Raw genomic sequence first — 23,941 nt, forward strand, 5'->3', positions numbered from 1 at the left:
AGAATTAATCACAATATCATAGGTTTCCCCCTGAAGTCTTTCTTTATTCCTCCCCTTCCAATAATGAACTCTAACGAGGGACATAATTTGTATGACCTTCAATCATTTACACCAACTTCAGGGGTTTTGTCATATTTGCATATAATTAATATTTAACCTTTCCCTTTAGTTCAGCTAGTTTTTGAAAAGTTAAGTAAATTTATTTCAAAAGTACCTTGGGTTAAGTAATTATCTCTGCAAAATCTCTTCCTGGATATATTATTTATATTTTCCTATTCCACATTAAGACTTAAAATTGAGTGTTGACATAAAATCTGTTAACATCTTGGTTGTTACTAGTTGTGTGGCCATCACATCACTCAACTCTAAGTGACACCATTTACATTCTAGGCCTTGTGGTCATCACTGAGGTGGTCCTGAGTGCATTATGCTTTAGGGTAACTTACTGTGACTGCTCACCAACTGTATTTCCACTCCTGAGCAGACTGCTTGATGTGGCCATGGCATTCCAGTCTCTGGAATTCTGAAATGTGCCATTTCCAGTAGGGCTTTTAAGGGATAGAGGGGGCATGCTGTAATATCTCTTTTTCCCTCCACAATCTTGATGTACATATTAACAGGTCCTTGGAGAATGCAAAGCCCAAGGATAGAAGGAGCTTGGTCCTTGAACTGCCACATGGAAGGAAATCAGTCACTAATACCATCAATCAGGAATAACTGCCTTGGACTCACATTAACAAGAAATAATTTCTGAGTTTGTGTTTGTGTGCCTGTTACAAATATTGGTTTTAGTGTCTCTATCTCATTACAATTCAAGCAATGCAAAGCAGGCTGGAGACCAGGGTTTGAGCTTGCAGACATTATTTTCCTTTGCTAAACTGGAGATGAAACTTGTCAAGGACCCTTCACAGGACAACAATCAGGAACAAAATCAAAGTGTTACAATTTAAAATATCAGCTAACATGGAAGCTAGAAATAAAACAAAAAACCAAATGTGCATTCCACTTTTAGCACTTATATAGGACACCATAATATGTAACATGTGAGCCTGATAAAGGTAATCACGACACAGATGGAAGGTGCAAGCTGCTGGGCAATGGGGAAATGCTGAGTTTTCAGAGCACAGCATCCCCTGTTAATTGAAACCACTGGCCAGATGCTGAAAACTCCCAAAGTGTACATTAACCAATGCCGAAGGTGCTGGAGCACCAGACTAGGAATTTGTCTTTTCCAAGACATGAGTCATTCTCACAAGAGTGAAAAATTTCAAGGGGACTAAAACACTCTGCCTGGGAGAAGCTCAGAAGTGTGTTCTGCTTGTGTTTCAAATCACCACAGCCAGCAAAAGAACTGCCTGCCATTCTTTTCCATTATTCACATTTTCCTTGCTTTTATCAGCACATGTAGACACAGAGCGTGTTCACATAGCATCTGCTGGCCGCTGCTGAAGTGGGAACACCCTCTTACATCATAGGAGTCCACAGAATGTCCTTCTGCAGCCTGGGAAAAGCTGCTAGTAAACTGCAGCAGTAGAATCTATTTCTGGGAAGTCTGGGTTGCTGCCTAGTGTGACATAAGCAGCATCTCGGCGCAGCCCAAAGGGTTAAAAGGCATACTTAGAGCCAGCTGCACTGAGGGAATAGATTGATCTCAGGAACTGACACACAGGATGTGTTTCTTTATAATTTCAGAGATATGGGCACCATATGTGTGAGACTTTCTGAGACAATCTCCAATTCAAACACTCTGTTTCATAAGCAAACCCTCCTTGTCAGACACATAGTTTATTGCTAAATTGGAAAATATGGTTAGTTTCATCCTAGATCATTTGCGGATACAAAGACTTAGAAATCTCCCTCCCCAAGATATTGAAAATATAAAACTTGGTTTTGCCCATTATTAGACTTTATTGATTTTTAAGTTGCTGCACAGAATTCTAGGCCAAACCAAATGTTAAAAAACAGTTTGGTGCACCATAACGTACACTCCAAGTCAACAGATTATATGTGCGCATATATATATATAATGTGTATCTGTATGTGTTAGTTATCTGTCACTCAGTCGTGTCTGACTCTTTTGTGACCCCATGGACTGCAGCCCACCAGGTTTCTCTATCCATAGCATTCTCCAGACAAGAATACTGCAGTGGGTTGCATTTCTATCTCCAAGTGATCTTCCTGACCCAAGGATCAAACCCAGGTCTCCTGCATTGCAGATGGATTCTTTACCATCTGAGCCATATATATAGCCATATATATATATATATATATATATATATAATTATCTTCACTAATGTCCCCAAGGACATAAAATATTGTTGGACTTACAGTTGGTATTCAGAAAATATTTGAATGATAGATATAACTTTATTCATAAATATCATTAGCATCATTATAATGTCAATGATTTTTAATTCATCATTTCTAAGCTCCAGGCATAGAGTCAAGTTTTGTTTTCTTGAATAGGGAACAATTCTACTTAATTTTAAGAGTAAATATAAAATTCTGTTAATCTCATGTTACAAATCACACATACATATGATGAGGCAGCCAAGACTGAATATTTAAGTAACTTGCCCCAAATCACAAAACTTGCCCAATTCACACAGTGGCATAAATGCCAGGTGATTAGACTAATTTCAGTGAATATTGGCTGAATAGATTTGAACTTTCATGAAAAATTAGGTGGTGTTCTTTTGTTTCTGGTTAATATGCGTGTTGTGTAAGGAAAGATTAAAAAAGAACTTGAAAACTGTTTTCCAGCTGTAATAGAAAAATGAGTATTGATATGCACTCAGGAACAGAAACAACAGCCAATTCCCAGAGATTTCTAGGCTCATGTGTTTTCCTACATGGCTACAACCAAAGGAACCTGGAAAGATGTGGTGCCAAAGGGAATTGGCTGGTGGTTCCATTTAGGCAACAGCAGTGCTGTTCTTAATGCTAACAGTCAAAATCCTGTTTTACTCTAACAAAGGCAAAGACAGAAGAAGGCCCTAGGCTCTGCCAGTCTGCACTGATTACTTGAGTCTAAACGGATTTTTCACTTGTTTAAAATGTATTTATTGAATACCTACTTCGTGCTAAACCTGTTTTTTGGATACAGGAATACACAGTTGATTGCGACACACAAGTATATACAGCTATGGGTGCGTGCTAAGTCACTTTAGTCATATCTGACTATTTGCGACCTCATGGACTGTAGCCCACCAGACTCCTCTGTCTATGGGAATCTCCAGGCAAGAATACTGGGATAGATTGCCATTTCCTCCTCTAAGGGATCTTCCCATCCAGGGATAGAATCTGAGTCTCCTGCGGCTCCTGCATTGCAGGTAGATTCTTTACCACTGAGCCCCCAGGAAAGTCCATCTATAGCCACAGTGTGTACTTAGTGCTACTTAGAAACTCAAGGGGAGACAGTGCCATAGGTCCCATCGTAGAGCAGATATAAGCCTTGCTGTTTGCTCATAGACCCCAAGTGGGACTCTGTAGGTCGCTGGGCTGCACTGGGTACCATTCCTTCCCTTTGACTTTCCTCTATTAACCAGAGAGCAAACAGTGGATGAGAGAGAATAACAGCTGCTCTCATTGCCCTAGTGCAGTGGTGAGAACTAAGTTCCCACAGCCTTCATTATGGGGGCTTCCATTTTGGATCAGGGAGAAGCTAAAGTGAACTCTTAATGGGTCGAGTCAGCATTTGGGAAAGGCTGTGGACATTAGGCCAAGTGACACCTCTTCTGAGAGGTCCTAGCTTACCGCTCCTTCTAAAGTAACTTCCCCAGTAAATCAACTCTACTCCAACAAACAAAAAGGAAAAAATAAAAGGAAATATTAAAAATAAATGAAGATAAAGTAACTCCTCCTCCCTGACATCTCTTCACTGCCTGTCACTATCTCCTTTGACCCTGCATGATTTTCTATTTTTTTAATTAATGTTTATTGGAGTATTGTTGTTTTACAATGCTGTATTGGCTTCTACTGTACAGCAAAGTGAGTCAGCTACACATATCTGTATATCCCGTCTCTGGGGGATTTCCTTCCCATTTAGGTCACCACAGAGCACTGAGTGAAATTCGCTGTGCTATACTGTAGGCTCTCGTTAGTTATCTATTTTATATATAGTATCAATAGTGCACATGTCAATCCCAATCTCCCAATTTATCTCACCTAACCCCTGCTCCCAACTCTGCCTAATTTTCTATGCTACACTAAGAACACTCCTGACTATAGGGACTTGTGTATCTCAATTAACTGTATATGCCTGTGCTATACAACAGGGTGGTTGTGATTTAGTTGCTAAGTCGTGGCTGACTCTGAAATCCCATGGGCTGTAGCCTACCAAGCTCCCCCGTCCATGGGATTTCCCAGGCAAGAATACTGCAGTGGGATGCCATTTCCTTCTCCAGGGGATCTCCCTGACCCAGGGATGGAACCCAAGTCTCAGGGCTCCTGCATTGATAAGCAGAGTCTTTAACCACTGTAGCACCTGTGTCGAGTGTGTTAGTTGCTCAGTCGTGTCTGACTCCTTGTGACCCCATGAACTGTAGTCTGCCAGATTCCTCTGTCCATAGAATTCTCCAGGCAAGAATACTGGAGTGGGTTGCCATTCCCTTCACCAAGGGATCTTTCCAACCCATTCAAGTCTCCTGAATTACAGGCTGATTCTTTACTGTCTGAACTACCAGGAAAGCTCTTAGAAGCCCATAAAACAGGGTATGCACTCAATAAATACATTTTAAATAAGTGAATATTCATTTAGACTCAAGTAGTCAGTGTAGCCTGACAGAGCACAGGGCCTTACTCTGTCTTTGCTGCAGAGGCAGTGAATATGCTGAGCCCTCAAGGGTATCCTTCATCCAGCAGATTTTTCACTCTTTTAAAACCAGTTCTGTAATTTCTTGCCCGGCAATTTAAAGGTAATGGATGGAGTTGCGGGGGAGAAGTATCCAACCAGCTCTAGAAGACCTTTGGATAAAAAAGTTAGAAAAGGCAAATGATCCTGAAGTTGTAAATTGCAGTCTGAGTAAGCTGATGAATTCGGGGGTCAAGTTTGAGGTATAAGGGATAATGAGGTCATCTTTTTTCCATTTGAACTCTAAGTAGTTTTCCACTTAACCTCTCTTGTAAGTAGTCTTACAATATTTACTGTCCATTAACCTACACACTGCTTTGTGTCTTGATGCTAATGATTGTGAATGAGTATATGTGCACACCCATATATATTGGCCTCTGGAACCACACTGAGTTGGAATAGACTCCCAACTATCTTTCAGTGGTTTCTTTTAAAGGTTGGGTAGCCTTGAACAAGTTACATAATACTTATCTTCACTGTCTTCATCTATACTAAGTCGCTTCAGTTGTGTCTCACTCTTTGCAGCCTATGGACTATAGCCTGTCAGGTTCCTCTGTGCATAGGAATTTCCAGGTAAGAATACTGGAGTGGGTTGCCATCTGCTTGTCCAGGGCATCTTCCCAACACAGGGATGGAATCCACGTCTTACATCTCCTGCATTGGCAGGTGAGTTCTTTACCACAGCGCCAGCTGGGAAACACTTCTTCATCTTTAAAATGGAGCTAATCATAGTGACTTCACCTAATAATGAGATTAAAAGATGGATCTCATTTCAATACCTGAAAGGAAACTATCAAGTTAGAGCTCAGTGCTGTTAGCTCTCTGTGGGTTACTACCCTACTAGTAATTACCTACTCAGCCTGACTCTCTGTCCCTTTAAGTTGTTGTTTGTTAGTTAACAGGGATAATTTTGACATAGTGGAAAGGATAGCAGGACAGGGAAGAAATGGATTCAAGTCCCAGCTCCCTCTGCCTCATATTAGCTTTTCAACAACCCACTTGAGGGTTCTATGAATGAGCCATGTGTCCTTGGACAACTGATACCTTGGAACTTAAAAATGTTTAGTGGTATAGATAACTTTATTCATTTTAATGATTTTAACCCACAGCTGCCCACAGCTGAGTGTCTAGAAGGATGGATATAGGTTGCACTGTAGGTAGTCTCAACATAGTCACCTGAACAAGGATGACTATTAAGTGTAAATCCCTTTTGGTCTCTACTTTCTGAGCTTCATTTCCTCATCTGCAAAATGGGAATGACAACTTTTTGCAGGATTACTGGTAATGAATATGTATATTTATTATAGAGTCAATGGAATATTAACGGTGTTAGTATCTTAACATAAAAGAACATAACTCAAGTTATAAAGTGACTTGCACTTTCTATTTCTACAAGGAATCGAGTTTTGCTTAGGATCTCAATACAAAGGATTATATGGCACATTTAGAACCAGCTTTACTGAGGGAAATAGACTGACCTCAGGGACTGACACAAAGGATGAATCATTATAGTCCAAAATCTAATACAGACAGACCAGGTCAATGTCCCTTCACTTATAGCTGATAGTTAAACACGCAGAAGCACAAAGGACAAGAGGAGATATATTTTCTAATATGGTTAGTGAATGCATGACTCGAGGTCACATCTAATAGCAGAAAAGATTTTAGAACACAGGTTTCCTTCCTCTTAAACTAATGTGTGGGAGGAGGAAGAAATAGATCAAGTCATATGTAGAATGATTAGAGTTAGAAATACTAACTTAGGTAGGTGACACTAGCAAGACATCTGGAAGTGTATTTCTTTGTAACAAGACATATTCTGCTTTTGGCCATTTGGCTGCAAATGGTGGATTAGAAAGGATGGTCAACAAAAGGCTAAAAAGCAGTGGTTGGCAAATATTGATGTATATCCAATTCCCAGGGAATCTGTAAAAATTACAGAAGTGTGGCTCCTGCAACATTCTGAGTGAATTGGCATGGGGTGCTACAAGCCTGTCAGGAGTTTTTAAATCTCCTTAAGTAACTCTAATTGCAACAAAGTTTGGTAATCATTAGGTTAAAGTCTAAGAAAACTTTCAGTACCTCATTTGGACAGATACACATCCCTCAGGTGTATTGCCCCTGCCACTGTCCTCAGCCCGAAATCCTAAGAGAAGTACCCAGATGACGCCTCCCAGGAGTCTTCACATTAGACACATGACCCACCCCTTCCTTCTCCCCTTCTGACCTCCTCTTCCTCTCTGGTTTTGAAGTTGACCTTTGTCTTTTCCAGTACCACTGCACTTCTTCTAGCAGAGACCCTGGAGCTAATTCTGCAGGGGTTTAGCAAAACACCTTTCAAAGACCTTGTCATCTGAGATGTCTCTGGATCCAGAACTTTAGATTTCAGATTTCTCTTTTTTTGTACCATGTTGATCAATGGCTTCCTAAGATGCCCATTCTCCCAATTGTCTATTTGTTCCCAAACTTCACCATCCTAAGCTTCATCCTAAAGTTCACTGCAGCAAAGGGGGGAAATTACAGAAAGATCTGGCATGAAATCCTCACTCCGTATGCGGCCATATATACCAGTGTCAAATCTTTACATGAAATCTTTCCTGATGTCTCTCGATCAGATGTGATTTCTCCTCAGTTTGAACCCTCATAAAACTTTACTAGTCCAACTGTAGCATAGTCTAGCTCAAGTGTGTTATATTCAAGAAATCTTGGATTAAATTCCATTCACTCTCTTTAGTAACCCTGTGATTTTGAGTGGGTTGCTTTACTTTTCTAAGGCAAAGTTTTTTTCCCATAGAGTTTTCTTGTTGGGAGGCATGGCAGGGCACTAGATACAATTCATATCAAGTATCTACCTCGATGCCTGATATGTATTAAACAGGTGATAAATACTAGCTATTATTTTACTTCTTTATGGGCCAGACTGCATTCTACCTTACACTATGGTTATTTAAACACTTCTTTGACTATGCTTTTCCTATGATGCATTCCATTTAGATGTGTACTACATCTTGTTCATTTTTAAAATAAATTGCAATACAGTTGTATGCTTGTAAGAGACATTCATATTTAAATATTTTACGTTTAAATTAAAGAAAAATTTAAGAGTGTGAAGTTATATTTACTTTGACTCAATGACATTTTTCTAGGTTGTGAACACAGCACTATATTATGAACTCCACATAGATAACATTCAAAATATTGCTGAATTTAAGATATATGCAGTGGGATAATACATAGTCTATGCAGAGGAAAGGATTAAAACCAAGTTGGGGTGATGAAACTGATTTTTCTGCAGGGACCTGTCCTCCCCATTCAGTGTTATACAAGCTGCCACAGGCTCTGTCCTTACAGCCTGTTAGTGGAACACAGCCTGGATGAGCATGGGTAAAAACAGAACCTGTAAAAGAACTGTGGGGCTTATGCTCTATTCTCCAATTACATTAACTTATAGCTCCCACATTATATAAAAGCCAAGAAGTTAATAATACGCTACTTGTTCTTAGATTAAAAATACAACTATGTAATAAAACTTTGCTAAACGGTCTCTCCCAGTGATCCATAAATAAGGCCTTTCCTCATAGAAAATAAATGCATCAGTGGAAGGTATGAATTTAACAATTCAGGAAATATTTCTTAAAACAATCTCAGTTGGTAAGGAATCCATGTGTGAAAAAAAATTTTGAAATTCAATATTGTGGGACTATTCTACAGACTTTACAATAATGATTAGTTTTAATATGACTTACTTTCTAGTAAGTCTGTTACCCATTTGTTGCACAATTCTTATTTTCCAAGAAGGTAGGTGACTAAACACCATCTTTGTTTGGAGGAGAGTGGCATTCAGATTTGGTACTAGTCATTGATTTAAGACCTTGAATTCTTCTTATAGTTGCCATAGCTTTCTCTGAAAACAAAGGATCCAGTTCTAGGCACAGTGTACAAGTAACTCCGGTAATGTACATTTGTCACACTTCTACAAGAAGTTTTTCTGTTCACCCAGCTCATGTTTTATATAGATAAAAAGAAAAGAGGAGAAATTATATCTTCATTATAATGCTATAATCCATAAATGTCTTAGAATTTTGAATCATTAGTCCCAATATTGCTTAATTCATTCACAACATAATATATATACTAAAATTTGTAGAGGGTCAAACTATTGAAAATTTAAAAGAATAGCCAAAGTATTTGGAAAACCTCCGCTGGAATATAGTAGGCATTTTAAAAACAGTTTTTCAGTTGTCAGAATAATCTTATTTAATTCAGCCTTTGGAAAAATGCAGTGAAAACCAGTTTAATGAATGATTCAACCTGTGCATATTGGAATGAAAGGAAAAAGTTTAGAATTTAGGAGTTCTTTTCAAACCTATTCTATAACATTTTCAATTGTTATCTACAAATAGTTTGATGGGCATAACTATTTATTCTACCCAATTCTACACAAATATACATTTTAACTTTTAGCCTTTCATCATTGGCATGTTTGAATGTGTGCTGACCCTCAAAATATTTTGTTAAAATGATCTTTAAAAAAAATCATAATCCTTAAACTTTCAAAGGTATATTATCATGTCTTCACTGAAAAGAGAAATCTGCCGGAAAGAACCTTGAAATCTACAATGGACATTGAAGTTGTTCTTATCTGTCGCCTCCCTTTCCCAGCAAAGCTCAACAACCAACCTCCTTGGCTTTGCTCTCAGGCCGAGTTGAAAGTCTATATATACTCAGTCCTCCAGTTGGGAAAGCCCTCGGTAGCCAATCAGAGCTTCCCGCTCTATTGCGTCACACCTCCCCCCTGGGTGTGACGTCAAAGGCAATCCCAGGCCAGCCACGTGGGTTGGAGAAGTGTAGCCTTTCTGGGCAGCTGTTCGGGAGACACCAGGCAGCAGTGATCCCCAAGGGTGAGGAACCCGGCTGGGAGGAGCCGGCAGAGCTCCTACACCCACCTCCTGGGAGCAGGGCTGCAACAGCTCGCTGGGGCCGGAGGCGCGTGGGGTTGGGAGACTCCCAAGTACTTCGCGCGGCCCGTTTGGGGGATGGAGGGAGTGGCCGCGGGAAGCTGGCACCTAAGCCTGTGTAATAGGACCCGGGTCTTGTAAACCCTCCTCTCCAGGCACCGCCTCTCAGCTCCCAGCCCCTCTTTCCAGACTTAATTATCCCTTCAGAGCCATTTCCCCTCGGCTGCGTATCCTGGGCCAGAGGAACAGCCTCTCGCCTCCCAGTCCTCGCCCTCACACAGACCCTCCTTTCAGATCCGCCCTCCTGTTCACAGGGACCCATTTTGTAGCCCTCGCTCACGCTGGGCGGGAACCAGCTTGACGAATTCCGCCCAAGGTGTTGATTATCCATCCCAACCTAGCCTCTGGCTCGCCTCCCATCTTTACCCCCGGCTCCCAGTGGACCCCCAAGCCCCAGCCCGAGGCTGGGCGCTGGGGACGGCACCCCCAAAGACCCCACCCGACCGTGCCCCCCGCTGCAGCTGCGGAAAGAGGCGCCAGCGTGCCCGATGCCACGTCGGAATTGGCTCTCGGGACGACGCAGCTGCCTGCGCGCCACACACGGTCCCCATGCACGCCCTGCCCCCGGGGGCTCGGCGGCCGACTGAAGGGATGCGCGCTCTCCTCCCGCTCGGGTCTCCCAGTGCCACTGCCTGGGTCGGGGACCCCTGGCCGTAGTGAGGCTTCCGGAGCCGGGCTGAGCCCAGATAGACCCACTCTGACACTTAAATGGGGGTGCAGAGAGTGCAAAGAGGTGGGGGGGGGCAGGGGAAAAAAGGGGAGTGGCCGAGCGAGGCCGGTAGCCGCGCGGAGGTGACGAAGGACCCTCCCTCCCTGGGGCCAGAACTGGGACCCGCGATCGCTTTAACCCTTTGCATTCCAAGAAACAGGCTTCCTTCCCACTTAGAAGGAAAACGCGCTAGGCTGTTCACGGCTTTTCTCCCCACACAGAGTGTGGGAAAAAAGGGAGAGGTGATGAGAATGGAAGGGGGAAGGGGGCGGCAGTGGGGAATGCATTTTCCTTACACAGTGGAGATGCTTGTTTCCTAGCTCGGGAGCCCCTCGGCAGCTCCGGAAGATGTGGAATGGAAAAGTACATCCCGGGAAGTGCAGCCTTTCCCAGGCAAAGAGGTTACCTGTGTTCCCATAAAGGCAGCAGATTTCTGGCGAGCGCCGCAGAAATGGGACAAGCCCCGGGATAGGTTACTAAGCTTGCCAGGGATCTGAAATATCCCCTGATTTGCAGCCTGCTGGAAATGTTCAGACCTCAAACTTTTCTGTCGAACACGGACTTAAAATTGGGTTTAATTCTTAACGTGGGGTAATGACTTCCCCCTCCCTGGCCTATTCGAGGACCCTCACTGTTCACCGAATCGCGCCAGTGTAACGTACCTTGTTCGGCTCTTGGTCATAAAGTTGTCCTCAGCCTGTCTGTGTGGTCCTGAAGGGTCGGTGGCGGGCAGTTTCCAAAATTGAGGTAATAGGAGATCAGATGAATTTGAGACGACCGGCCAAGAAAAATAAAAAATTTAAAAACAGCATTTAAAAAGGATGGGGGAGTCTCAAATGTTTACGTCTCCCCCACTTAAAATAAAATCACTAGTATTTTTTAATATTTCCGTTGCACTTCAATCTTCTAACTCTTAAAAGAAAATGTTATCTGTGCTTTGAAAATAAATTAACTTTATTTTATTTTATGCTCTAGTTCCTTTCCCCTAATATCGGAAAGTCTCTGCTCTCTTTTTGTATTAAAGAGAAAAAAAAAAAAAAAGCCTGGTGAAAACTCAGCAGAACCCAGGAAGCGTAGAATCAGGAGAATGTCTTTGGCTGGGGCTGGTTCAAGTCCCTGGTTCAATGGGCTGCTGGAAGCCAGGACTGGGTAATTCTTTCCAGACGTCTTGACTTCTCCTTCCTCGCGGTTGTTGCCTTTCTGCCTCCTCCAACTTAAGGGGGTCTTAACAAGTGAGCTGGTGGGTGTTTTAATAGGGCGGAGGAGGGAATAGGGGTGAGGGGAGTGGAGAAGGGAGGTGCGGACTGGGAAACCGGAGGGGAGGGAACTGGGAGCGCGGGCGGGCAGGCGGGAGGCGGGGAGGGGGAGAGGGCGAGAGAAATTGGCCATTCAAAGCTCTCTCTGAGCTAGAGGCCGGTTCTAAACGCCAATGAATTCAATTAACTTGATTGCAAACGTGTGCAGAGCAATGCTGTGCACACAGGCGGCCCACCACCTGAGTCCCTCCTTTCCTCCAGCGGAGGAGCAGGGAGGCCAGGCTGCGTAGACATCTCTGACTCTTCTGACTTACAGGGATTCCCACTTCGTGATGCACTGGCAGTTCTGTTTAAGTAATTTGCTTTAAGACCAAATGGTGCCCTTAGGCTAAGTAACGGCCCTGGGAAGGGAGAGCTGTGTGTGTGTGTGTGTGTGTGTGTGTGTGTGTGTGTACACCTGGAGCCTCCGAAAGCCGGCTGAAACTCTTTAAAAAATCAGTGACTGGTCCCCCACTGGTTAACCCTTTCTTCTCTCCAACTCAAAAGTTTCTGAGCTGATGTCAAGTGTCAAAACTCCTTTACATAGAAGTTTCGCCTTGGGTAGGCGAAAAAGTAGAAAAATAATTGTGTTTTTTCCTTAACCTGATCCCCTAACATTAAAATACGCCAGCAGCGAGCATTATAAGTAAAATATAACAAAATAAAAATCGTCCTCTAGAGAACTCCAGAATAGCGCGCTAAAAAAAAAAAAAAAAAAAAACCCACGCCGTGTCTAAGGAAGCTGCGTAAATGGCTTTTGCTTCTTGAGAGACTTTTAAGAAGATAACAAGTCAAAATACTTATTTTTGCTTCGTGATGGCCTATTTGCATCTTTCTTCCAAGGACCCAAGGCTGGGGGTTAATTTTCTCCTTTCCTTTTCCCCCTTTCTTTATTTCGCTTTGGTCATCGTCAAAAGCCTCCTGATGACTTCAAATGGACAGTAGGTGGCACTGTTTAGGAAAAAATGAAAGTGAGCTTACAATTTAACTATTTCGGTTTGGGGAGATTTCGCGGAAGTTATTATAGGATAAAAGAGATTTCTTTTTTCTTCCAACGTTCTTCTGAGGTGTTGACTTGCTTCGAACTCGACTAGGCCTTGAAAACTAGGTTCTTGCTCCTTATCACGTATCTTGTACAATAATGAACAAGTCAAATCAGAAAAGTCAGTAACCTGGGAGCAATGCTTTTTCAACACGTGCCGCAGGATGTGGTGGTGGGGCAGAAAGCTGTGATTAGAGGTCAAGAATTTTACTGCCCTACCTGGTGTCAGCCAACACAGTCCCCAGGGGCCGACTTGCAAAGTACTATGCATTTCCGCCTATCCCCTCACCCCCACCCCCCACATACAGCGGTCACACCTCTGGCAAGTATTACCTTGGCCTGATGACTCCACAACGCTCCGGGGAAACCCACTTTCTAATTTTCTCCTGCAAACTTCGCAGCCTTCTGCCTTAGGTGGTCAACTCTTGAGAAACTGGCTTAAATTTCAGAGCCCAGTTTCATCTCACTGAATAAGAATTAGTGATTTGTAGTTGTATGGTTGTTTTTAAATGCTGAGTTATAGTTGAAAATATATTATCTAACGTAAGTATCCTTACACATAACTTGAATTAAACGGACTTAGGAGCAGGGTAGAAATTGTGGGATGTCAAGTATCTAGCTGTGGAACCCCACAGGAACAAAACCTCAGCTCTAAATTTCCATGAATATTATATGTAACACAGTGTTGTTGATTATTCCTTGGTAGCATTTAGCTTTTTCTGTGCTAAGAGTTCGAGCAATGAGAGCATTTAGTAAAATTGAGTTTCTTAAACAAAAATACACTTGTTATTTGTCCCCTTCTGCTTGTAATTCATGATTCATAAAGCAAAAGTAAAATGTCTCCTAACACTAGATGAATATAAAAGCTGATTATACATCCATGCATTTCTATCAGTCTCCCCTGAGCCTAACAACACTCCCCCCAAAAAGAGAGGGAAAAGGATAGCACAATTTAAAGTCAGAGGAGAAAGCTCCTTGAAGGCAGAATATTGTTAACAGATTTTCTTAGGGGATTCAGAATAAGAAAGACCTCACAAATCCCACTTTTGATGCAAGATCGCATGATATAGGATCCATCTGTATAATCCTGGAATCATATTTCACCTCTTTAGACCTTTATTTCCTAGCTGATTAGTGGAGAAAATACCTATATTACAGAGTTGTTATGAAGATAGAATGTACTAAGTTATATTGGCTTGGCCAAAAGGTTTGTTCAGATTTTTCTGCATGATGTTAGGGAAAAACTCGAACTTTTTGGCCAACCCAATGTTAGGAGATTAATGTGTTACCTCTCCTTTAGATAGAGCTTCTGAATGTAACCCAATGATTTTTAATATAACCAATCTGGGTAGTTAAAAAAAAAAAAACTTTAGTACCCTTCTTCTTGCTTTCTATTCTTTATAAGCATTTCTATTCTTGATAAGCATTAACTAAAGTTTTATCCTATGCTTACTTATTGGACCTACTTCAGCTTTCTTCTGTCCCATCATTGACTCATAGATGAAATTCCTCTGGGTGCCCCTACATATACCCCAACCTTCACATTTAACTGAAATTCCTTTCTGAGTCCTAGGCCTGAATTACAGCTACTAGCCAAATAATACTGATTCATAAGCAACAAATTAAAAGACACGAAGTCCAGTTCACAAACAAGCTGTTGTTGTTAAGTCGCTCAGACGTATCCAACTGTTTGCCACCCCAAAGACTGCAGTATGCCAGGCTTCCCTGTCCTTCAGTATCTCCTGGTGTTTGCTCAAGCCCATGTCCATTGAGTGGGTGAAGCCATCCATCCATCCATCTCATTCTGGCCAACTGAATAACATTTGATAATTAATTTAAAATTTAGCTTTCTATTTTAAACATAAGCTGTTTGGACCAGAAAGTAACAGATATTTTCAGGTTTTGACATTCTAAGGCCAACTTCATACAACCTATATCTATTACATTTTCAACTATGCAAGATAATGTAGCAAAAAACCTTAGAAGCAGATTTACTAGAGTCAGTGATTTGTTACTGATCTCCTCCCTCTCACAACACAAAGTGTTTATATGTCTGAGAGACAAAATTTCCGAAACAAGGATTTTTTTTTTTTAAACTCTACCATGAAGTGAGGTGAAACTCTACCATGGAGAGAAATCTGTATGCAGGTCAAGAAGCAACAGTTAGAACTGGACATGAAACAACAGAACTGGTTCCAAATCAAGAAAGAAGTAGGTCAAGGCTGTATGTTGTCACCATGCTTAGTTAACTTATATGCAGAATACATCATGAGAAATGCCAGGCTGGATGAAGCACAAGCTGGAATCAAAATTGCCAGGAGAAATATCAGTAACCTCAGATGCAAATGATACCACTCTTATGGCAGAAAGCAAAGAAGAACTAAAGAGCCTCTTGATGAAAGTGAAAGAGGAGAGTGAAAAAGTTGGCTTAAAACTCAGCATTCAGAAAACTAAGATCATGTCATCCAGTCCCATCACTTCATGGCAAATAGATGGGGAAACAATGGAAACAATGAGACACTTTATATTCTTGGGCTCCAAAATCACTGCAGATGGTGACTGCAGCCATGAAATTAAAAGATGCTTGTTGCTTGGAAGAAAAGCTATGACAAACCTAGACAGCATATGAAAAAGCAGAAACATGGACCAACAAAGGTCCGTCTAGTCAAAGCTACGGTTTTTCCAGTGGTCATGTATGGATGTGAGAGTTGGACTGTAAAGAAAGCTGAGCGCTGAAGAATTGATGCTTTTGAACTGTGGTGTTGGAGAAGGCTCTTGACAGTCCCTTGGACTGCAAGGAGATCTAGCCAGTCAAAACCTAAAGGAAATCACTCCTGTGTGTTCACTGGAAGAACTGATGCTGAAGCTGAAACTCCAATACTTTGGCTACTTGATGTGAAGAACTGACACATTGGAAAACACCCTGATGCTGGGAAAGATTGAAGGCCAGAGGAGAAGGGGACAATAGGGGATGAGATTTGAGTAAGCTCTGGGAGTTGGTGATCGACAGGAAAGCCTGGTGTGCTGCAGTCCATGGGATCACAAAGAGTTGGACACGATTGAGTGACCATGAAGTGGCTTGCAGGATCTTAGTTCCTCGACCAGGGATTGAACCCATGCCCTTGGCAGTGAAAGCACAGAGTCCTAACTAGGGGACCAGCAGGGAATTCCTCAGAAAAAGGATTGACTACCTTCATAATTCTCTGTATAAGAGAGTCTCAAACATTTTGGGGTAAAGGATCTCTGTATACTCTTAAAAGTATTGAGGCCTTCAACAAACGTGTCTATGTGGCTTATAGGCATCAATATTTAGCATGTTAGGAATAAAACCTGACACAACATTGCAGATCAACTATACTTGAATAAAATAAATTTTAAAAAAGAAAAGCTGACTGAAAGAGTTTAAAAAATATCAATTCATTTAAAGTACTGCACACAATGACTGCTCAACTTAATAACATATTTTTGGGAAATGTGGTGTTGTATTCCATGTTTTCAGTTCTCTACTATCTGGTTTAATGAAAAAAAAAAAAAGGATTCCCATATCTCCTTCATCATTCAATTGTTACTTGAATTAACGATTGACATTTTAAAACTCTGGCTTCAAACAGACGTGTAATTGGGAAATGGAGTATTTTAATAGCTTTTTTTAGAAGTTTTTTTTTTTTTTTTTTTGTAGCTTTTTTGTTGTTCTTTGATGCCAAGTCAAAACTTCAACAAAGAGTAATTTTTTAAAGATAAATTGCAAGAACTGCCCTGGTGGTCCTGTGGTTAAGAAAGTGTACCAGTCACTCAGTCATGTCTGACTCTTTGCGACCCTATGGACTGTAGCCCATCAGGCTCCTCTGTCCATGGGATTTCCCAGGCAAGAATATGGAGTGGGTGGCCATTCCCTTCCCCAGGGGATCTTCTCAACCCAGGGATCAAACCCAGGTCTTCTGTATTGCAGGCAGCTTCTTTACCCACTGAGCCACCAGGGAAGCCCGACCACTTTCCAATGCAGAGGACAGGCTGGATCCCACATGCCTCAGGGCAATTATGTCTCAACTTGAGAGCCTGCAAATGGTAACTCTTTAGCCTTCAAGCCTTAGAGCTCATGCTCCGTAACAAAAGAAGCCCCCAGGCTGCAACTAGAGAAAGCCTGAACCTCAACAAAGACCTAGAGGAACCAAAAAAAAAAAAAGGTTTTAAATAAAAGTAAATGGCAATGTTGAATCTGAAACAACAGGAATGAACTTTGTGTACCCTGTCAAATTAAAATCTGCTGGTTTATCTTATACCATAAATGCATCTTTTACAACCGTTAATGAATTTGTGATATCATGTTATCAGTCATTTATAAAATATCAGCTCACTAAATTATATAAATTTCCCAACTCTTGGTATATTTCATTATTCCATATTTTAAAAATCATAACCATTGAATCACCACCAACCTTCTCCAGAAAGTCGTCCACTATTGGGAAGCTGTCATGGTCATGGTGGCAAATAAAGTTTACTGAAATTCTAATATTCTTTCGAAAGCTCATACATTTTCGCTAGCATCAAATAATGTCAATCATTATCATCACAGTGGCAAGTTCACTTATTTTTTCAAAAAAATAAAGTATCTTCCAAAACACCCAAGTCTGAATAATAGTTTGCCTGTGAATTAGTCTTTCAGGTGAAAATGGTATACCAGGATAAAAGCAGCCCCCTCAGCTCACAGCTCAATCACAGCTTTTTCACCAAACATGGTAGCTTGGTGTTTCTTCACCAAGAATGTTAAAAAGACATACACTCAAAGATTGACATTTAATAAAATGAATAATTTTTTTTACTGTTTTATCAAGAACTTTCTTAAATATATATATATATATATTTTTTGGATGTGAACCATTTTTAAAGTCTTTATTGAATTTGCTGCAATTTTGCTTCTGTTTTATATTTTGGGGTTTTGGCCACAAGGCATGAGAGATCTTAGCTCTCCAACCAGGGAGCATGCCCTGCATTGAAATGTGAAGTACCAACCACTAGATCACCAGGGAAGTCCCTCAAGAACTTTCTTAAATTTTTTTTTTTTTCTTTTTTTCCTGTGTGGGGAAAAGAATACAAAAACTGGTAGGACTGAGAATACAGTTTAAAGCCACTGCCTTGATTCATGCTAAGGTATAAGCAGCTTTATTCACCATTATTTTTGCACCATCAGTGTAAGTGTCAATGTAGTGAAAGATGCAGATAATTTCTTAGTCTTATTTTAAAAATAGTGTTGATCTTGCTGGTCCTCTGAAAGGGTCTTGCGGTACCCAAGCATCTACAGATTACACTTTGGAAAATGCCAGTTTACATTAAGCATAGCAAATATAGCAGTATATCAATCTGTGTGTTTCACTTTAAGAATATAGATAAATTTTCACTTTGAGAAGCGATCTACCAGTGGGAATATTAGGGGAAGCACACTGACTGAAACCGGCCCACCCTGGCCAGGCAACACAGTAACCATTTGTGTGAGTTGTTTTATGACAGGAGGTCCTGGTAAGGAACACGAAACTGATAAACCACCACAAACTGGAAGAGTTGGGAAAAAATCAAAAGGAGACACTGCATGTCTGACCGCCTCCCAGAATCCTCGCTGGCATCCATCTTGGCACCACCAGGAAGGACTCTGAGTCAGAATGATTGACCAAAGACAACCCGGAAACTAGTCCCATCACCATAAAACCCAAGACTGGGAGAGCAATTCTCCTGGGTTTCCTCACTCTACTGCTCACCTCCCAGGCGCCCTTTCCAATAAAATCCCTTGCTTTGTCAGCACATGTGTCTCCTTGGACAATTCATTTCTGAATGTTAGACAAGAGCCCACTTTCAGGCCCTGGAAAGGGTCCTCTTTCCTGCAACAGTAAGAGAAATATTAATAGTAATTCTGTCATATGAAGCATGCCTGTAGGAAACAGCAATGCCCAGAATGATATTTCAGAGAACAAGAAGGATTCAGAGAACCTCACAGACATGGAAAACTTTGACAATGCTGGCATATACATGTTAGACTTAGCATATTCCCTATGAGCCAAAGGGAATTAAAACAATATGTCTCAGCCTCATAAAAGGTAGTATTTTGTAAGATCCTGTATTGTGCAAAGATAGAAAAAGATTGTTCAGGAATTTAGTGAAAGTGTTAGTCATTCGGTCTGTCCCATGACCCCATGGACTATAGCCCTCGAATGGGCTTCTCTGCCCATGGAATTCTCCAGGCAAGAATACTGGAGTGGGTAATTATTTCCTTCTCCAGGGGATCTTTCCAACCCAAGGATAGAATTTTATCGTCTGAGCCACCTGGGAAGCCCATCAGGAATTTAGTTTTCTATTAATAGTTCCCAGTTTAGATAATGTGAAGAGGTTTCCAGTAGTTCATCGAAATTGGACTGCATATTTTTAATGTTAGTTCCAAAGCTGAACTCTTGAGGCTCCAGGATTAATTCAGATAAAAATTTGAAGGTAAGACCAAGTTTTTCACTTGTGGGTAGAGGGAGATATTGAAGCATCAGACACCCAGGAAATCAGAATGAACAGATTAATTCACTAATATATAGAAGAAGATGCTTTAAATCTCATTATAGTTTTTGAAGATCTCACTGTATCAGGCAGAATGATAATTTTTCAGTTGTTGATAATTTTAAATTAGATTTTGAGTATTATTAAAGCTGTGCATTAAAGATTACCCAAAAGAAAGAAAAGGAACAAAACTCCCTTTCCTCATCAGATACGCTGTTTATAATCTTCTTTCAATATCCCTTTCCATGGATAAGGAAACTAGCTTTAAAATATTATGTGGCTTAGTCTAAAAGATTACTCAAAAGTACCTGAGACGAATGACTGTGATTTGATTGGCATCACAATACCCAAATACAGCCATCTGAATGAATTATTGAAAAAGAAAAAAAAGAGAAAACCTTATATTTTAAAACTTTATCTTAAAGCAGCAAATATATGAGAGCTTTGCTTTCATGTTATTGGACTATTTAAATTTAAAGAATTATCCCCTAGCCCATATGGGATTCAGATTAGAGGGGGACAGAGTTGTTTCATGTAACCTAAATGACATTTTTATTACTTGCATTTTCTGGCCCAGATTACAGAAAAGGACAGAACTGTTTATTCCCCATTTAAATACCAACAGCTCCATCAGTAAGGGTTTATATTTTACATGACAAAACAATAAAAGCAGAAAGAGCTAGTTGAGGGGAAGTCTAAATCTAACTGTCCTTTGATATTTTAATAGTCTTAATTGTAATAACTAAGGAGATTTTGAAATGGAAGTGCTCACAAGCAATTGCTAATAGTTGTAATTGTGAAAATATAGCTACATTGTTTAACTTATCTTCTTTGAATATTGGGTGGCATTTCACCTTTTTCCTGAAAAGCTTAATAAGATTTCCAGCTTTAAAAAAATCTTAAAGATATACTTAATTTCTGGAAACCAATGTATTTCTTATTAAAGGGGGTAGTTAAAAGTCTTCTAGGTAGAGGAAATTTCTTTTTATATATAATTAAGGGGAAAAAAATGACTCTGTTCTCAGAAAAGTGAATATATGCTCAAAAATGTCCATACAATTTCAAGGGGTTCACCGATTGCTTTCCTCCAGATCTGTTCAAGGGCAAATTAAAAATTTCCTTGTCCAACAGGAGTGTTGTTAGGTCTTTGTAAATACTATAATACCCTAAACCTTTAATTCTTTAGCATCTATATCATATACTTAAAAGTTTTTTGAAAGGACAAAGGGGTAAAAAACTAAACAAGCCTTTTACTTTCTCTAGTGATTCACAGTAATTTTTTTTCATGCATCAATTTAGGGAAGGTAAAATTTCAAATTAAGGAAATCAGACATTTGGGAGAAAGTCATCCAAAGGGAATAGGAAAATGGAAATAGAAGATTTTTAAAAAATACATCATTTGCCTTTCCTTGGGAATTGAAATCTGATTCTATACTTTTTTATACTTTTAAGAGAACAACAGCAACAATAACAAAAGTCCAAATTCAAATTCAAGCTTTCGAGGTAAGAAGACTGCCTTCTATCTAGCGCAAGTGGCTGAAATTATTAGGAGGAAAATGTTGAAACAATTCAGTAAAGTGAGACTTCCTACCTTTGTCCGAGTGAAGTGTAAGCTCCAAATCCCGATTAGCAGAATTATCATTCCAAAGGTAACTGCAGGCTGGTACTGCACTCTCTGTCCTACAAAATGCCATTAAGAAATGTGACATCTTGCATTGCCTTAGTCACATCCTGCATACCTTGGACTTAAGTATAACTTGAAGATGAAAGCAGGCCGTTGTCATGCTAGTCAAAGGAGTTACATTCTCCTGGCTTGTAGGAACGATCTCTCCCATAGCACTGCTTTCCAGTATTTTAAAAGTTCAAAGTTCAACCCAGATCCATGTGGATCTGAGAACTTAGTATGGAGGGGTGCCATCTATTTAACTATGCTTAAGCTAAGAAACCAGAACGTATTTTGACTTGTCTCTTGTAGACAGCACCTGTTATTTGTTCAGACTGAATTTGCCAGGCTTCTAATGAAGCAATTAGGGATGTTTCCTCATTGTTTATTTTGAAAAGCCAGGTGGTTTCATGAATTGGAGGTGACAAGTGACTTAGACTTCTCAAAGTATGGACTGAGGGCAGCCTCCATTGCAGTAACCTGGCTGCTTTTAAAAATACAGATATGTCCGTGTCCAAACTCCAGACCCAGTTCACCAGAGTTTATAGTGGTGAGTCCTAAGAATCAGGGCTCCCCAAGTGGCACAGTGGTAAGGAACCCACCTGACAATGCAGGGGACACAAGAGACAGGGGTTCGATCCCTGGGTTGGGAAGATTGCCTGAAGTAGGAAATGGCAAATCACTCCAGTATTCTTGCCTGGAAAATTCCCATGGACAGAGGAGCCTGCCAGGCTCCTACAGTCCAAGGGGTCACAAAGATTTGGACATGACTAAGCGACTGAGCACGCACACCCTGAGAATCTATTTTGAAAGCTTCCTTGGGTAATTCTTATGTACTTTGAAGCTTGGGAACTTCTGCTTTATGAGTTTTCTTGGGCTTTTTACACATAGCTCTTTAAAATTCAGTTTTTGGTCTTAACTGTACTTGGGAATGGAGAAGGAAATGGCAACCCACTCCAGTATTCATGCCTGGAAAATCCCATGGACTGAGGAGCCTGGTGGGCTACAATCCATGGGGTCACAAAGAGTCGGACACGACTGAGCGACTTTTGTGTTCTGTGTACTTGGGAAACAAAAGTGCAAAAACTTTTGCAAAATGCAATCAAATTGTGAATACCAAAGAATTTCTTCAATGGCAACCCACTCCAGAATTCTTGCCTGGAAAATCCCAGGGACGGGGAGCCTGGTGGGCTGCCGTCTATGGGGTCGCACAGAGTAGAACACGACTGAAGCGACTTAGCAGCAGTAGCAGCAGCAGCAGCAGCAGCATGATTTTCTTGAACATGATAAAGTTTGTATAATCAGTAAGTTTTCACTGGTGTATTAACCTAGTGATTTCTACCACAAGTGAGGCAATATCACATATAGATCTGAGGGCTCTTGGACTAGAACTATGTGTTTTTGGCACCCACGCAGCTACTACCTGTGTGGTCTTGGGCAAATTGCTTATCTCTCTAAGGTCTCAGTTTCTTTCTTTATGTAAAATGGGGAGATTACTAAAACCTTACCTTAGAAGCTCATGTTGAAAGTAAATAAAATTATCCCCATAACACTCTGATACCCTGTTAATCACTCAGTTGTGTCCAACTCTTTGCAACCTTATGGACTGTAGCCCACCAGGATCCTCTGTCCATGGGATGCTCCAGGCAAGAATACTGGAGTGGGTTGCCATTCCCTTCTGCAGGGGAATCTTCCTGACCCAGGGATCAAATCCAGGTCTCCTGCATTGCAGGCAGATTCTGATAATTGTATGATAAATGTTAACCATAATTACTGGTGTTGTTGAAAAGAAAGTGCTTAAGAACTTTTTCCTCTTTTGTCATAGAGATGTTCAATTTCTCTTCTTCAGGTTAAGACTTTCTGCTACTGTACTTCTAGAATATCCTCAGAGTTCAAAAATTTAAAAAGCTGGTCAAATCTTTTTGAAGATGTAAAAGCTACAGATTTGGATTTTAATTCTTAAAGAAAATCCTTTTAAAGTACTCACTGAATACCAGCCATAAGTATATAGTTCAGAAGGTATATGACTATTCACTGAGTTTACCTAAATTATAAAAAGCCCTAGGTTGAAGAATTAAAAGCCAAATTTAAAATACTTCTTTGAAAGAGTCGAATGTTCTTTTTTTGCATAATGTATTTACCCAAGGAAGCTTACTTAGATGGAGCATCTGGTTTTCAGCACATTCTTGCTTTACACCTATATTTCCAGCTGAAAAGCTCTGAGGTGAAGAAAGGTCAAATGAATTTCCCCACGTCACACACAATGAGTCAGTGATTCAGGCCAGATTGAATCAAGGAGTTTCTTTGGTAGGAGTGTCCAAAAATAAATAGTTAACTGAAAATAAATCTTCATACCTCTGTTTTTAGAGCAAAGAGAAGGGATATATTTGTTATTTTTCACATCTTTATTTAATTTAAATTCCTAAATAAAATAAAACATATTTCTAAATATAACAACTTGAGCATGACTTCCCAACTCTCTTCCAAATAACTGAATTTAGGCTGTTTACTGACTACATCGAATTGGAAATATAACAATTCTGTCTAAGAAATTCTGGCCAATTTGTCATCTGTCTGTCATCTCTCCTCATTTGGAATCATTGTGTTCGTTGTTACCGACTATTTGTTCATCAAAAGTTGATTGAGCATCTACTACGGGCCATCTGAGGCAGGAGATGGATGGGCCCCAGGCTGAACAGTTAATCCCCTGTGGTCAGAAACTCCGTAATAGCAGAAACACCAGAAAATCAGGATGATGCAGGAGGCTGGGCCCTGCCCAGATAGAGATGAAAGAATATATATTCCTCATTCTCAAACTCAAGGATGCCTCC

The 23,941-nt window shown here is 40.6% G+C and overlaps 1 protein-coding gene across 1 annotated transcript in view; it reads right to left on the reverse strand.

Moving 5' to 3' along the window:
* The window catches only part of HAS2 (hyaluronan synthase 2), a 32,171-nt gene extending 20,290 nt beyond the window's left edge, over window positions 1–11,881 (reverse strand). The window contains exon 1 of the mRNA XM_005891980.3: window positions 11,242–11,881. The gene's annotated coding sequence lies outside the window, so the exon portion shown is untranslated. The remainder of the gene's footprint in view (window positions 1–11,241) is intronic.
* Window positions 11,882–23,941: the final 12,060 nt, after the last annotated feature.

The sequence above is a fragment of the Bos mutus genome, chromosome 14 (genome assembly GCF_027580195.1).
Source record: "Bos mutus isolate GX-2022 chromosome 14, NWIPB_WYAK_1.1, whole genome shotgun sequence".
Taxonomy (NCBI): Eukaryota; Metazoa; Chordata; class Mammalia; order Artiodactyla; family Bovidae; genus Bos; species Bos mutus.